Below are 13,735 nucleotides of genomic sequence, written 5' to 3'. Positions count from 1 at the left end.
TCCCAACTTTAAGTTGTGGCGAGTTGCAGCCCCCTCATCGAATATATTTAAATAGAAATGAATGGAAAACATTCAAACAATTAGAAAAGCCTCCAAAAATATGAATGTGTTTGATATCTTCTACTGTCTTTCTAAATAGAAGAAACAAATTTAAATGAATGAACTTGACAACATGATGATGTCAACTCTAATGTTTGACTGTGGAAATGACTCAAAAAATTGATTATTTTGTGGCAACAATTTCCTGACGTCATACAAAATGTGTACATCAAAGTGTGGACAGTTTGCTGCTCTTACACACAGATGAGCCTCATGGCACTCAGGTGTACAGCTGTAGACAAAGCTCAGAGTGCAGAATGCCCCCAAACTCCAACTCACTCTCACTGTAACAGAAGCGCAGGGCGTCTTTAACGTCTGACCTCAAAGTGCTGCCAACTAGGTTCTGCCTGAAAGACTCACATGGTAAGAAGAAGAGGAGCTAACTGGAGCCAGATCTTTGCTCCTTTTATCTCCTGATCACTTTGGACACCTCCTATTATCCCTATAAGCGCCTCATGTGGCATCAGGTGTGCCCAAAAACTCTTCAGATTTTTCTCTTTTAAGGATACCTGAAAAGAGAAAGTATAATTTTGGTGTTTTATTTTAAACAAATTCTCCTGTTTGCATGGGAATAAGATGAGCTCATGTACTTACCCTGTGACAGAGGTGTGATTTATGGGGGAGTTTTCTTTGTTTTTGTCTACATGTACAGTACAGATACATTCATTTTTGTTATTAAAAACATTTTAAAAAGTGAACACAGTGAGTTTGCATGTCTGGTTCTGTAAAACTGAGATGTTGGAAAAACTCTGCTGATGACACACACTCTCTCTCTCTGCATGTCAGGATTTGCTTTGTACTAAATTAACTTTCAGTTTAAGTTTGTATCAAGACTTGTGCTCCAGATAAATCAGTGATGCAGTGAGATATGATAGAGGTGTCAAAGATAGATGCTTTGACGGCAGGAAGGTAATTTATCTTGGCTACATCAATGTTTCGTACCTGCAGGCCAAGCCTACCAACCAACCAACACAAAGCAGCAACAACTGCAGTTCCCCGAGTGGCCACTTGAGGCTGGCTCCAAAAGCCCAAATAGCATGGCTGCTAATTGCATTAATATGTCTGAGCTCCAATTTTAATCAGTGAAATTCTAGTATTTCATTGGTCTGTTACTTTGCACTTAGTGTCAGCTATCAAGTGTGTTTGCATTGCATGCATACAGTTGCTGGATGCAGCTTGCTAACTAAGTAAGCTAGCATTAGCTGGTTGCATCCTGCCAAATCACTAAAGCTGACATTTCAAAACCCAAGTCCACAAAACAATAGATGACATCAAGGTGGCTGCATTTCTTCTTTTATGCACAGTTTCTTGCTTCACTCAGTATGATGGGCTTTGTTTATACACAGCTTGTGACTGAAGGACTTAATCCACACTTTGTCCGATAGTAAGCAGGTAACCTGTGGATCTTTAAGCTGTACACTCTCATATTCCTGATGAGATTCAAGCTTAAACATGTGCAGGCGCATCTGAAAAGTTCCATTTGCATCAACAATGAGTAATTATGTTGCCTGGAAGATTTACAGTTTAAGAATGGCTCATATGCACTTGGTGCTGCCCCTCTGTGGGCTTCCTCACAGCCTTCCAATTAGAAGAAAGTGGGCTGAGTCCCTTAAATGGACAGGGGCTAAAACAAGCTGGTTACATACTGCTCTATGAGGATGTGTTTGTTTTTGTTTTAGATCCACTTTAATAAACCCCACAGTGTCCATCTGTGGAGAGACAAACCAGTGTGAATGCAGACTGAGTCTGACCCACCACGTCAGGACTCGTTACAGGCCTGTAAATTCTCTCTGCTGGGAAGAATTTACTTTTCGGTGAGTGTGTTTGAGGACACACCTCCTCCCTCTGGCTGTCTCTCGCTCTCTCTCTTTCTCTCAGAAAGTTTGTGTCTCTCGTCCAGAATGAACGTGTTGCTCTCCATCTCTCTCTGGCTCGCTCTGGTAGTGCCGTCCTGCCGTGGTAAGTGACCCGCGACCTTTGACCTAAACTAGTTCCAGTCTCTGTGTTGTAAATATCTTCAGTTTAAAGGAGGTTTTAAGAAAGCAGAGCACAGATAAACGAGCTAAAATGTAATATTCATGCAGGGAGTCGGCCCCAGCTTTAACTGCTGACAGGTGTGTTGCTTTATTTCAGGTACAGGTTATCATGCTGTAAAAAGCCTCCTGCAGCTCTTACATGTCCTTACCTGTCACTGTGTGCATTTGTGATGGTGTCAAAGATTAAAGACCAGCTCTTGGGTCAAAATAATCACATCAGCGTTTAGTTAATAATAAAGGAAAATCAGGTCATTTCAAAGATCCGCCCACTTTAGTTGATTTGATACATTCTTCTGCCACCATGTTGTGGGTTATTTTCCAGGAAATGTAGTGATGACAGCTTTATCGCTGTACATAACCCTAACCACACCCCTCCGATATGACATCACCTCTCCTTACACTTTATTATTATCATTTTGTTGAAGACTTAAACATTAAAGTTAAAAAATTACATTTAAATTAAAAGTAACTTTATTTATGTAACTTTGTCTTATTATTAAAAATAAAATGATATGAATGTTGCAAAGGTGTTAAATAAGAGGGTGGATGAGTTTGGGGCTATGTGATGAAGCTCTTATCAGACCTGTTTGCTTTCATGGTCGCGTCTTCGCCTGAGGAGTGAAGGTTGCTGAGTGTGTGGTCCCTCAGGCGTGTTGGGACTTTTACTGTGTTGCTCCTCGGGTTGATAGTCAGCACGTAACTCGTGTTTTTCAATAGGAAGTGTATTTCATGTCTGCAGCACACATTTTGTCCAACGCACCACATGTTGCCATGGCAAAGAAGCCATGAAGGAAGCGCTTTCTGATTGGTGGTGTTAGGACCTTTTCTTCCACTACACTCATTTTGACAGTAGTTAGTCTGTTTTCGGATTATAATCAGACATGAGAAATTCACGTCATGGAACAAATCTTTATTTTCTCATGAAGTGGATTTTCAAACAAACAAACAAATAAATAAATAAATCTCAGCATAATTTTGTCTTCTTGTCATAAGTTAGATGTCTCCTGAGGGTCGTTATTAGCTGCATCATTAAACTGATCACTCCTCTAAAAGTCTCCAGTGGTTAGATGGTGAGGCCCAGAGAGCTGAAACTGCTGTAATTCTTCTTTTTGTTCTCTAAACAAGCGTCTGGTCCTTTGACCTGGCTCCTGTGGATAAAGCAGTGACTCAAAAAGCTCCACACTTAAATACACACGATGTGACAGCAGTCATAGAGCTGAAATGAGCCTTTCCTTTATTTTCCTTTCTAAATTATATTTCATGAATTCCAATCGTACGCATGGCTCAGCCCTGAATCCAGATGATTCTCTTCCACTTGCTTTGTCTCAGCTTCAGGGACTGACCTTGGGCCCAGAACCAGCAGCTCTAACAGTAATGACCCAGAGGAAAAAAATTATTTTAAATGTAGAAAGCGTAAAGTCACAGTGCCAGCAGACTATCTCAGACATCCTGCCTCCTAGCAAAGAATTTTTAGTTTCCCCCGGGGAACCAAAGCCATCTCAGGCCAGACAAGATCTGCAGTCTCTCCAGCGACTTCTGATTCTATACTGAAATCTTCTATGAGAAAATATTCAGGGCAAAAAGCACCCAGGAGGCTTCCTGATCTCAAATGACTGCTTGGGACTCAAAGAAGCTGCTTCTCCACGCCAACCTCCCTTTGCAGGTCCTCACCTCATCTCTAAGGGGTTTCCACTCAGGGGTAGTTGCAGTAATTTGAGAAGGTGGAATATCAGCTTGGGTGCACGTGGTGTGACTGTCAGTGGGTACTGCTGTTGACTTAACAACTTAAACAGACTGAACTGTCCCAATGATTAGCTGGAAAGTGGTACACTCCAAGCATGTTCTTTTAAATATGGTCATAGCTTCAGGATGAGCCTGACCTCTGCACAAGGGAAGCTCATGTTAGCCACTCATGTGTGACTTCATTTTTTCAGTCCCTCCCAAAGCTCATGAGGGTTCGTGCACACACTGATGTGCAAATGGAAAGTTGAACTCTATCTCTGCAGCAATCCGCCGCTCCGTCTCATACAGTACCCGGCTTCCTGTCAGTTGTGAAAACATCCATAGATATTTGAACTGCCCGTCAAACCTGTACGGAGAAATCTTCTGTATGTGCACTAAACAAAATCTTTTAAAATATGTTTTCAATCTTTGTTTTAAATTAATTTCTTAGCACATTTTTTGATCTCTTAGATCAGCGGTCTCCAATCTTTCAAAATAAGACACACAACTACAACACGGGAAAAGGCCCAGGGAAACTGAGCTAACAATAAAAACCCTGAAAACCATAAATTTATCTCGTGGCCCGGTACCAAACGACCCAGTTTAATAATATTACGAAGAAGCTGAACATTAAATTCAAGTATAGATATTTGAACACAGAGACACATAAATAGACATACAATCAATCAAACAACATTGATTCCAACATCCCACATTCTGCTTTTAAATCAGAGAGAGGGACAGTACTACTGTACAGTATGAAGCGCCCTGAGGGGACTTTTGTTGTGATTTGGCGCTATATAAATAAAACTGAACTGAAGTTAGGAGACCCTGGTTATACAACTGAAGGGGCCATCTGCAGTGACAGAAGCAGGCGCCTGTCAGTTTAGAACTGTATGTGTTTCACTGCAAACCAGTGAAGGGATGCAAGAATAAGATAAATATGTGAGCACTGGCTAGTTTTAGTTAGCAGCCGGGCTGCTGGATTCTGCACCAATTAGAGACCAGCTGTGGAGGATGAGTCACAGGAACACTGACAGTAAGTTCCAGGTTTGATTTTTGCAATTTTTCTGAGGTGAAGGCAAAAAGACTGAATGAGTTTGAGATGTAAGATGCAAAATTCAGATGTAATTCTTCCTTTTTGTTCTTTAAATAAGCGTCTGTTACCAAAGATGATAACGGGGTTCTTAGCAGGTCTCCAAATGTTGATTCGGTTCATCTGGACGTCGCGATTTCAGTGGGAGAACCATCTGTCACTCATTCAAGTGACGTCCAGATGAACAGAATCAACTTTTGGAGATTTACTTACCTGGATAATTGAGGACGTTGTTACTGCCGAGGAGGGCGATGTACCGACAGACTTTGTTAGAGAAGCTGAAACTGAAGCTGGAACTGAGGTGGAGGACATTTGAATACATACAGTACAGTATCTACATCAGTGAGGCAGGAGAGGCCGTCGAGTATCATCTGCATAGCAGTGTTTGTTGATGTTAGTCAATGGCGTGACTGGTAATTTGTTTTCTAACACTCCACTGTGGACTTTGTAGCGTTGGTTCACATTATAGACAACAGGCATGATGAGTGCCACCATGCTTTGGTGGACCATCTATAATCAGCACACTGCCACAGCAACACAGGCCTTTCTGGATCAGGAGCATACACTCACACACTCCAATGGTCAGTATTTAAACCTGATACATCTCCTATTAAACATGCCTGAGACTCACTGGGTTGATGCGATATGAGATTCAGCCACAGCCCATTACCATCACACACCTATAGGCTGCACTCATCCAGAAATGGAGAGCGATTCCTCGAAAGCAAACCATGCTGTCCACGTGCAGGAGGGTGACTGCCTGTGTTGTGTTTACAAGGTTCTATAATAAGGGAAGAAAATTAGTACATGCTGTTACCCTGTCAGACCAGGGGTGCCGCTAATGAGGCTGGGTAAGAGAAAGAGGAGAGAAGAAGAAAGTAGAGAGCGAGAACAAGATGGAGCTCCGCTGTAAAGCCTAAAATAAAGTGTTGAACCCAGACGTCGCCTCCGCTGCCTGATTACACACCCAACAGCCTGCAGTACATCTGGAGGAGGCCATACCTTGTTTTAAACATGTTATATCTCCACATATAAGTATCTGACTAGTATACTGTGTCTAAGACAAACAAGTAAAAGAAAAAAATTAGCTAAAACTTAAAACTAATGAATGGATCCAGGATATGATTAACTTAGCTTAGCCTTGAGGGTAAAGATGGGAAAAGCTTTATCTGGGTTTCATCTGAACCTTTTCGATGTCTCCATTAGTTTAGTGTTTTCAGATAATGAAGGGAGTTAGTCGGAGTGCATCCAACTGTAAGCAAGCTGCAGGTTGATTCATTTTTGCCCTCCAGTGAATTTTTTCAAGCTGAATTGTGAAACTTTGTCTCCTGGATGAGATCAGACAGAAAGTCTCTGCTTTCACAGTCTGTCAACGATACCATCAAAACACAAAGATCAAAATGTGTGCAACATGAGTCTTCATGTCCAGTAATACGAACAGATGAAACATTTCATGATCACGAACCAGCAAGCTGTCACAACCAGTGAATTAACAGTAACTTTAGTTGCTTATGACGTATAAACAAGAGCTGGAGTCTGGCGAACAGATCAAAGCATCAAATAGCACAGAAACAGTTACCAACACGTTTGCTTTGTTACATTTCATGGTGGTAATTCTGTAATCTCCCGCACAGCCTGCAGGGCACCGATGGGTCACGCAAACTCCAAACCCCCCCAGTGTGTCTGAGAAGATCAGGTCCAGACTCTCCACCCGTTGCACCAACACCCTGCCACCTTAGCGTGTAGCTAACGCTAAGCCTTCATGTTTTTGTGACCCTAAGCAAGATTTGGTGAATAAACTAAAAGTGAGTCAAATAGACTGATGTGGAGCTGAACACTAGAAGTAATGCACGGACCAGTTTTATAATTTTGACTTTAAAACATGTGGACATGCAGATCTGCACTTCCACAACTGTGTTAAACACAGTTAGCAAGAGTTTCCCAACCTGCTGGGACCTGCGAGCTGGTGAGGACGGAGATGGGAGATATATCACCTGCTGACAGACCGACATATTCAACGATCTGCAAAGATTGTGGATGCAAGTAGACAAGAATCAGTCCTCCAGCTTCAAGTTTTTCAAGTTTTAGCCCCCCCGCCCCAAATACGTGACCTTTTTACATAAATAATTAAAAAGTTTAAGTATTTAAAGGCCAACCTCTCAGGATTCCTAAAAGAACATTAATGGAGTGAGCTTTGACTTCATTAAGCTGATGGTAAATGCTCTTTTGAGTTCCTGAGTTCACTCTGCGGGTCCCGACACGTCTCAGTCCATATGGTAACGCCCGTGGAGGAGGAGCGTTTGAGTCCTCGTTCTTATCTAAACATGCAAGTTCACTGAGGGAGGCGAGTCTCTGAGCCAAGCTGTCAGAATGAGTCGAAGCGCTCGTTCATCCAGCGTGCTGCGGCACATTTTCTGAACACTTTCACTCTCAGAGTCTCTGCTGTTGCGCTCATGGTGTCAACTGAATTCATTAATTGTCCTACAATAAAAGTGTTTTTCTGTTTTTTCCTGGATAACATTTTGCACCAACTGTTGTTGATATTCAAAATATTACCATGAAAACTAGAAAGCAGGTTTTTTTTCTCAGATTTATTCATTCCAGAACTTTATAAACTACTATTTATTCTTGCAGTTCTTCAGTTTGTCATTTCAGTATCCGTCCATCCTTTGCTCTCTAACCATTTTATTTTCCAGCTTTCCTCCTGAATGTGTCAATCTTTGGTAAAAACCAGTTTACTGGAGGGAAACTGTTTCCCTTAAAGCCATCTTCCAAACCTAAATAACTAGATGACGGTTCTTCCTAATACATCCTAGAATTTTATATCTTTTATAAAATATTATAAAAATAAATTCTGGACAAAATTGTCCTTCTTAGTTTAGAGACTAAATATAAATGGAAATGTCTCTGTAATTCCCATAAGGTTAAAGAAAAAGGCTAAATTGTAGTTCTTAATGTTTCGGTCTTGTATTATGAACACAGAGAAGTGAACATGAAGGGAATATAATATTTGCTTTGTTGATGATCATTTCTTTCATGATCAGGTCTTTAAAAATGTGCGTAACAGACGGTTAAACCAGAAGTGGCCGATTGTTCTGGTAAACGAGGTCTAAAAATACAACCACAGGAAGGTGATCACATTACCGCCAAGTCCCCCGAGTCTAACCCCGAGTGTGTAATCGGAGTGCAATCTCAGCTGCAAATCATTAACTCTCAAGTGATTTTTAGTCACCGTCTCATTGGTATATGAGCAGGACTGTCGGTACTCACATCCACTTAAATGTAGATATTAGATAACAAAACAAAATGAGAGAGGGGATTTTGGTAAACCTCAGTTTTCTTCTTTTATACAGGAGTTTTGAAGTCCCCGCTCTCAGTCACTTAGATTTTCTTTTCATAATAAAATGAGGATGTGTGTCTGCAACAGAGAAAAGCTTCATCACGTCCAACACGCGATTACACCCTCAGCATCTCCAGCCTGAACCGCTGACACAAAGCAGGATAAATCCATGCTTCCTGCCACGGTGTGTCTGTGAAGCAGACTCATAAGCAGACGCAGAAGAGAAGAAACTAAGTATAACAAAAAGCGAGCAGTTTATTAGGCTGAATGCATGAACACAAAACAAGGCAGGGCGGGCAGGGGCATACCCAAGCATGAAAACTAGAACATGAAACTAAACAAGCACATGCAAACTTTAGCGTGAAATAAGAGACTGAGGACTTAAATACACAGGAGAGAATGAGGGAAGTGGAAACACCTGGGAAACACAGCTGGCACCAATGAACATGACACCACACGGGAGCAAAACTAAAGACACTGAATGTGGAAACAAGAGACTTTCAAAATAAAACAGGAAGCATGGCGAGACATGAATTGGGACTCGTGTCATTGTCTGAAATACTGAGACCAGCCTGTCTGACACCAACAACCACAGTTTGAACTTCAGCAGCTCATCCGGACCACGCGTTTTATGCTAACATTTCACTTATTTGATGCTACGTTTTACACACTGAAAAAAAAAAAAAAGACTCTTTCCCTTAAATCCATCTTTCAACACGTTGATGTTTCTTCTTTATTTCCCTCCACAGGAAATACAGGAAGTCTTCAAGATGATAACTACACGCCAACACCGACGCCTGAATATGACGACTATGACTACAATGCCACCTTCGACTACTACTACGGTAACAGCACAGGAGCCACACAGCATAGCGACTGTTAACAACAGAAGTAGCACTTTGCAGTACTGACAGCCCTATCTGTGCTTCCTGTGTCTGTGTTCTTAGTGACCATGGCTCATAACGCCACAAACAGCGCAGAGGACAATGAAGTCTCCGCTACCATGATCATCCCAAATGAGGTACAATAAAGTGTATAATCCCAGTAATACGGTGAGAAATTACATTTTTATTTGTTCCTTCCTTGGTGTTCACATGTTTTGGGAAAGGACAGAATCATAGTATTTCATTTAAATCAATGTTCACAATGAAACATAACCTGAAACGTACAATCACTGTGAGTCTCAGGCTTCAGAAACACTCAGTTTCACACAGATTTTTTTCAGATCCTCCTACTATGGAGAACCAGTCTCGTTATATGGTCATGTCAAGCACAGAAGCCACACTAAGAGTAGTTTAAATCTTTTGTTTATGAGAGGATCAACTGAGCTGCAAAAAAATAATACGGATTATTGTGAACAGTGAATCTGGCCAAGAATAAAAAGATGGAAATTAGAACAATATCTACTTTTTAAATCAGGAGTGGGACCTCCAGGCCTCGAGGGCCGGTGTCCTGCAGGTTTTAAATGTGTCCTTGATCCATCACAGCCGATGCAGAGGGCTATATGACCTCCTCAACATGTGCTGAAGTTATCCAGAGGCCTTGTAATGAACTAATCATGCGATTCAGGTGTGTTGACCCAGGGTGAGATCTAAAACCTGCAGGACACCGGCCCTCGAGGCCTGGAGTTGGACACGCCTGTTTTAAACAGCTGGTTCTATCTGTCCTCTCTGTCCAATGTTCACATTTTGGACAGAGAGGACAGATGGTTTGAAAGAGGAGTGAAAGAAGCATCTATGTCCACTGTGAGCGACCATCTTTGAACAGAGGCGGGGTTTACGACACCAACTCTCTGCCATCTATAATCAAGTTTTGAGATCCTCCCAGACGCCTTAACGCCCACTCACATCCTGGGCCATCTGACCTCAGGAAATCACATGATAGGGTGGAGCCAGGTTTCACAATGAGCTCACCCGAAACCCTGGCTGATTGTGACCCACACCCATTTTCACACCTCGGCTCATGTGATTAGGTAGAGGATCATCAGGGGGTCCTTTGTCCCTCTTTGGGGGTAAACTTCCACTGGGTTTAAATCTGGGACTCTCCACCATTTGACCTTAGAACTGAAGAAGCTTCTCGGATGAGAGGTGAAACGTCTTCAAGCAACTTAAAGAAGTCCAGACGCTTTTCTTTCCAAGCTCCTTTGACTATCTGCCTGCAATTCTCTTCACGCTTCACCACGAGGGGTCAGCAATGAGTCTTTTTAAACACTGTTTTTATTTCTCTGTATAAACTGCAGACAAATGTTGCTCAGCTGGCTGCTGGTCGGAGGACAAGTTTAAAGTTTTAAAAGATTGTTTTTTACAGTTAATATTTTAAATACACGCACTTTACAGTCGATACAGTCGTTGCAGAAAAGGCTGAATTCATTACATTAAGTGCTTTTAAATCTAAACTAAGAATCCTTGAGGCCAAGTCAATAACATGCAACTGTTTCAATTAGATTGACTGTCATTTTAACTGAATTTTTAAATTTGTTTGATTTTTATTTTATCATTTTACTTTCCATTTATTTTTGCATGTGTGTTGTAGCTGCATGTGTTTAATTGAGTAATTTCTATAACTGTGAGACACAGAAACAAAAGAGGTTTTTGATCTCAATGGGATCTTCCTGGTTAAATAAAAGTTTAAAAAAAAAAGTAAGTAAAATTTATTTATATAGCGCTTTTCACGAATTTCACAAAAGTGCTTCACAATACAGAGAATGAAAAAAGAATGAAAATACAACAAATAACAAAAGAATAAATATTTTAAAAATGTGTCTGTGTCACAAACTTCAAATATAAATATGTGTGACCTCTGTGTGACCTCTCTCAGGTCTCGAGGACTGGTCAGCCGATTCTGGTCCTCACACTAGGATTGGCCGTCCTTCTTCTTTGGAACTGATTGCCGGAGGAAAGAACCACCTGCCACCAGGTGAGAACAGAGACTCATCACGATGATGGCAGAACACAGCAGATAGACACCGAGATAAAAATGTCACATAAAAAGCAGAAAATATTAACTGGTTTTTAACTGACTCAATATTTCATCTTTTTAATGTATTACTCAATATTATTTTCTTATATTAATTATGTTTTCTTGTTTAGTTTATTATTGGTTCGGTATTCATCTAGGAGTTTGATGGTTTTGATACCAAAACAAACTTCCTGTAAAACTGCTGTGAGCAGTCTTTCCTTTCAGCATCCTGCATCTCCCTCTGCCCTTTTAAATAACCTTTAGTGGTTTGAATATGTGGATGCATGGTAATAAAAAGAGCCAGAAGTTACAACAATCCTCTAAAGTTACATGAAATTGTGGGAAATTGTGGTAGCATGTAAGAAACCCGTGGGCCACCTGGCCCTGTGGGCTGTACACGCGACTCCACAGGTTGAATGGTTTTTCTCTTTAAGGTCAAACATAATGAACATGTTCTGTTTGCATTCCAGACCGCTGAGGGCACACAGGACCAGACAGCGGGACACTTCCTGATGGTCATTAGTGTCATCGATGACCTCACTAATGATCGATCATCAACTACCTGCCCGCGGCACTTCCTGTTTGTTTATATGGATTCTTGCAGCAGGTTTTGTTTTTTATCTGAGCATCTCTGCAGTTTTGTATTATTTGGATGTTTAAGTTCTGCTTGTGTAATAAAATATTTGTATTTGTCTGAGGTTAATGATCAAACAGCAGAGGCAGTGTAAAATTACTAAGAGAAAAAAATCAGAACGTGAAGGTTTAGAAGATGTTAGTGAGAGCTGCTGGGATGTAAGGTTGGAGACAGTGGCACCAACACAAAGACGAAGCAGGATGGATAAAGAAGGAGGAGGAAACCAGCCCAGTGAAGGAACAATGGGCTGGAGGGGTAAGTTCCCTAATCATAATTATGCAAATTCTCATGACCATTGATCAACAACCACTGACCAATGGCCATGAGTACCATTGACCTCCCAGCCCATTGTTCCCTCAGTGGGCTGGTTTCAGTCAATATGCAAATATCCTGTTTATAAGATTGAGACCTGCAGTCAGCTGAGACTGAAGACGTCACCTGGATGATGATGACGAAACGTTTCTCCCACAAAATGCTGATGAACAGATGAACCAGATGAACAGAATCAACTTTTGGAGATTTACTTACCTGGATGATTGAGATGCATCAAGACGAATCACATTGTGGTCTGTGAGGTGCAGCAGTGCCCCCTTTTGGCTGTAAACGGGAACTACAGTCCACTCAGAGAAGCTTTGCCATGATGAGAGTCGAATAGCTGCTTCACCTGCAGCTCAAAGGTTTGCACTTTTATTTCTCTGCACGGCAGAACATCCAGTGATGCTCCAAACAGCTTCTTCAGGGATTATTGCAGACGTTAAGTTGAGAGAAGCTCACAAACTCAACATCTGTCCAAAATGAGAACAGGTTCAACTGGAACACTGCCTACAACACACATCCACACCTGTATTCATGCAGTTGGTTTGGTTGATTCTTTGTTGTTTTTGGGGTTTTTGGTAAATATGCAGATGTTTTATTGATATTCAGAAATGCTCATTTAAATATTTTTGGGTCCAAAATCTTTTTCTTTATAAATGTTGCACTGCCTGCTTTCCACATTTAAACAGAATTCCTGTCACGGCGAGTGAGAAGAGCCGCGTGGAAAAGGTAAAGAAGGATCCAAACGCAGGCAGCCGTGAAGGTGATTTATTGAACACGAAGTATAGATAGGCAAACGGCAAAACGGAGAAATAAAACTATACTGGGACAACTAAACTACTGAGCATGAACAAGAACACCAACCTGGACATAAAGGAAGGAAGACGATGGTACATGACGATGACGGCAGGAAACACACAAATGAAACGTGGTGGGTGGACAGACAGACCAGCAACTACAACGACAGAGAAACACAGGGAGATCACACACAGGTGGGGACACAGCTGGGAGTAATCAACAAAACGAGACAAGTTGCAAAACTGAACACACTCACATGAGACGCAGACCTTCACAATAAAACAGGAAACAAGAGATCACTACACGAGGACGCAGACAGGACACAGAACTAAACTCACACAAAACCTGCGAACAAAAACCCTAAACCAGAATCACAGTAATATAATACATCACAAATAATCAAAACACCAGACAACCCCAAAACACTCCAACATGCAAAATAAACCAAAACATAAGGAACTCAAAATACTGGGTTGAAACTGACCCAGAACCTTAACGATTCCAGGTGTGACCTTGCTCTATGGAGCAAGTTTAATGTGTTTATTTTTATGTTATTGAAGTAAATGAAGCAGCGTCGGTAACAGTGAAACAGGCTGTCACTGACTCTGCTCTTCGTGTAAGTGTCACACACAACATCAGGACTGTTCTTCTAATTATTTTCATGATTAAGAAATAAACATAAAAAGAGCTGAATTTGTTTGTAACAGTTCAGTGATTTTTAATTTACATCAGAAAAA

General features: G+C 41.2%; 2 long non-coding RNA genes across 2 annotated transcripts; one reads left to right on the top strand and one right to left on the bottom strand.

Annotated features, from left to right (window-relative positions):
• Nucleotides 1-1,901: 1,901 nt before the first annotated feature.
• Nucleotides 1,902-11,967, top strand: LOC143419455 (uncharacterized). Its single transcript, XR_013099432.1, has 5 exons — nt 1,902-2,058; nt 9,043-9,138; nt 9,241-9,314; nt 11,111-11,209; nt 11,722-11,967. It is a non-coding gene; the product is annotated as an uncharacterized LOC143419455 (long non-coding RNA).
• Nucleotides 11,086-13,715, bottom strand: LOC143419456 (uncharacterized). The gene is made up of 3 exons (XR_013099433.1): nt 13,065-13,715; nt 12,414-12,670; nt 11,086-11,199 (listed from the first exon to the last, which is right to left on the bottom strand). It is a non-coding gene; the product is annotated as an uncharacterized LOC143419456 (long non-coding RNA).
• Nucleotides 13,716-13,735: the final 20 nt, after the last annotated feature.

Source organism: Maylandia zebra, linkage group LG1 (genome assembly GCF_041146795.1).
Source record: "Maylandia zebra isolate NMK-2024a linkage group LG1, Mzebra_GT3a, whole genome shotgun sequence".
Classification (NCBI taxonomy): domain Eukaryota; kingdom Metazoa; phylum Chordata; class Actinopteri; order Cichliformes; family Cichlidae; genus Maylandia; species Maylandia zebra.
The sequence above is the reverse complement of the archived record's forward strand: the minus strand, read 5'-3'. Positions and strand labels throughout refer to the sequence as shown.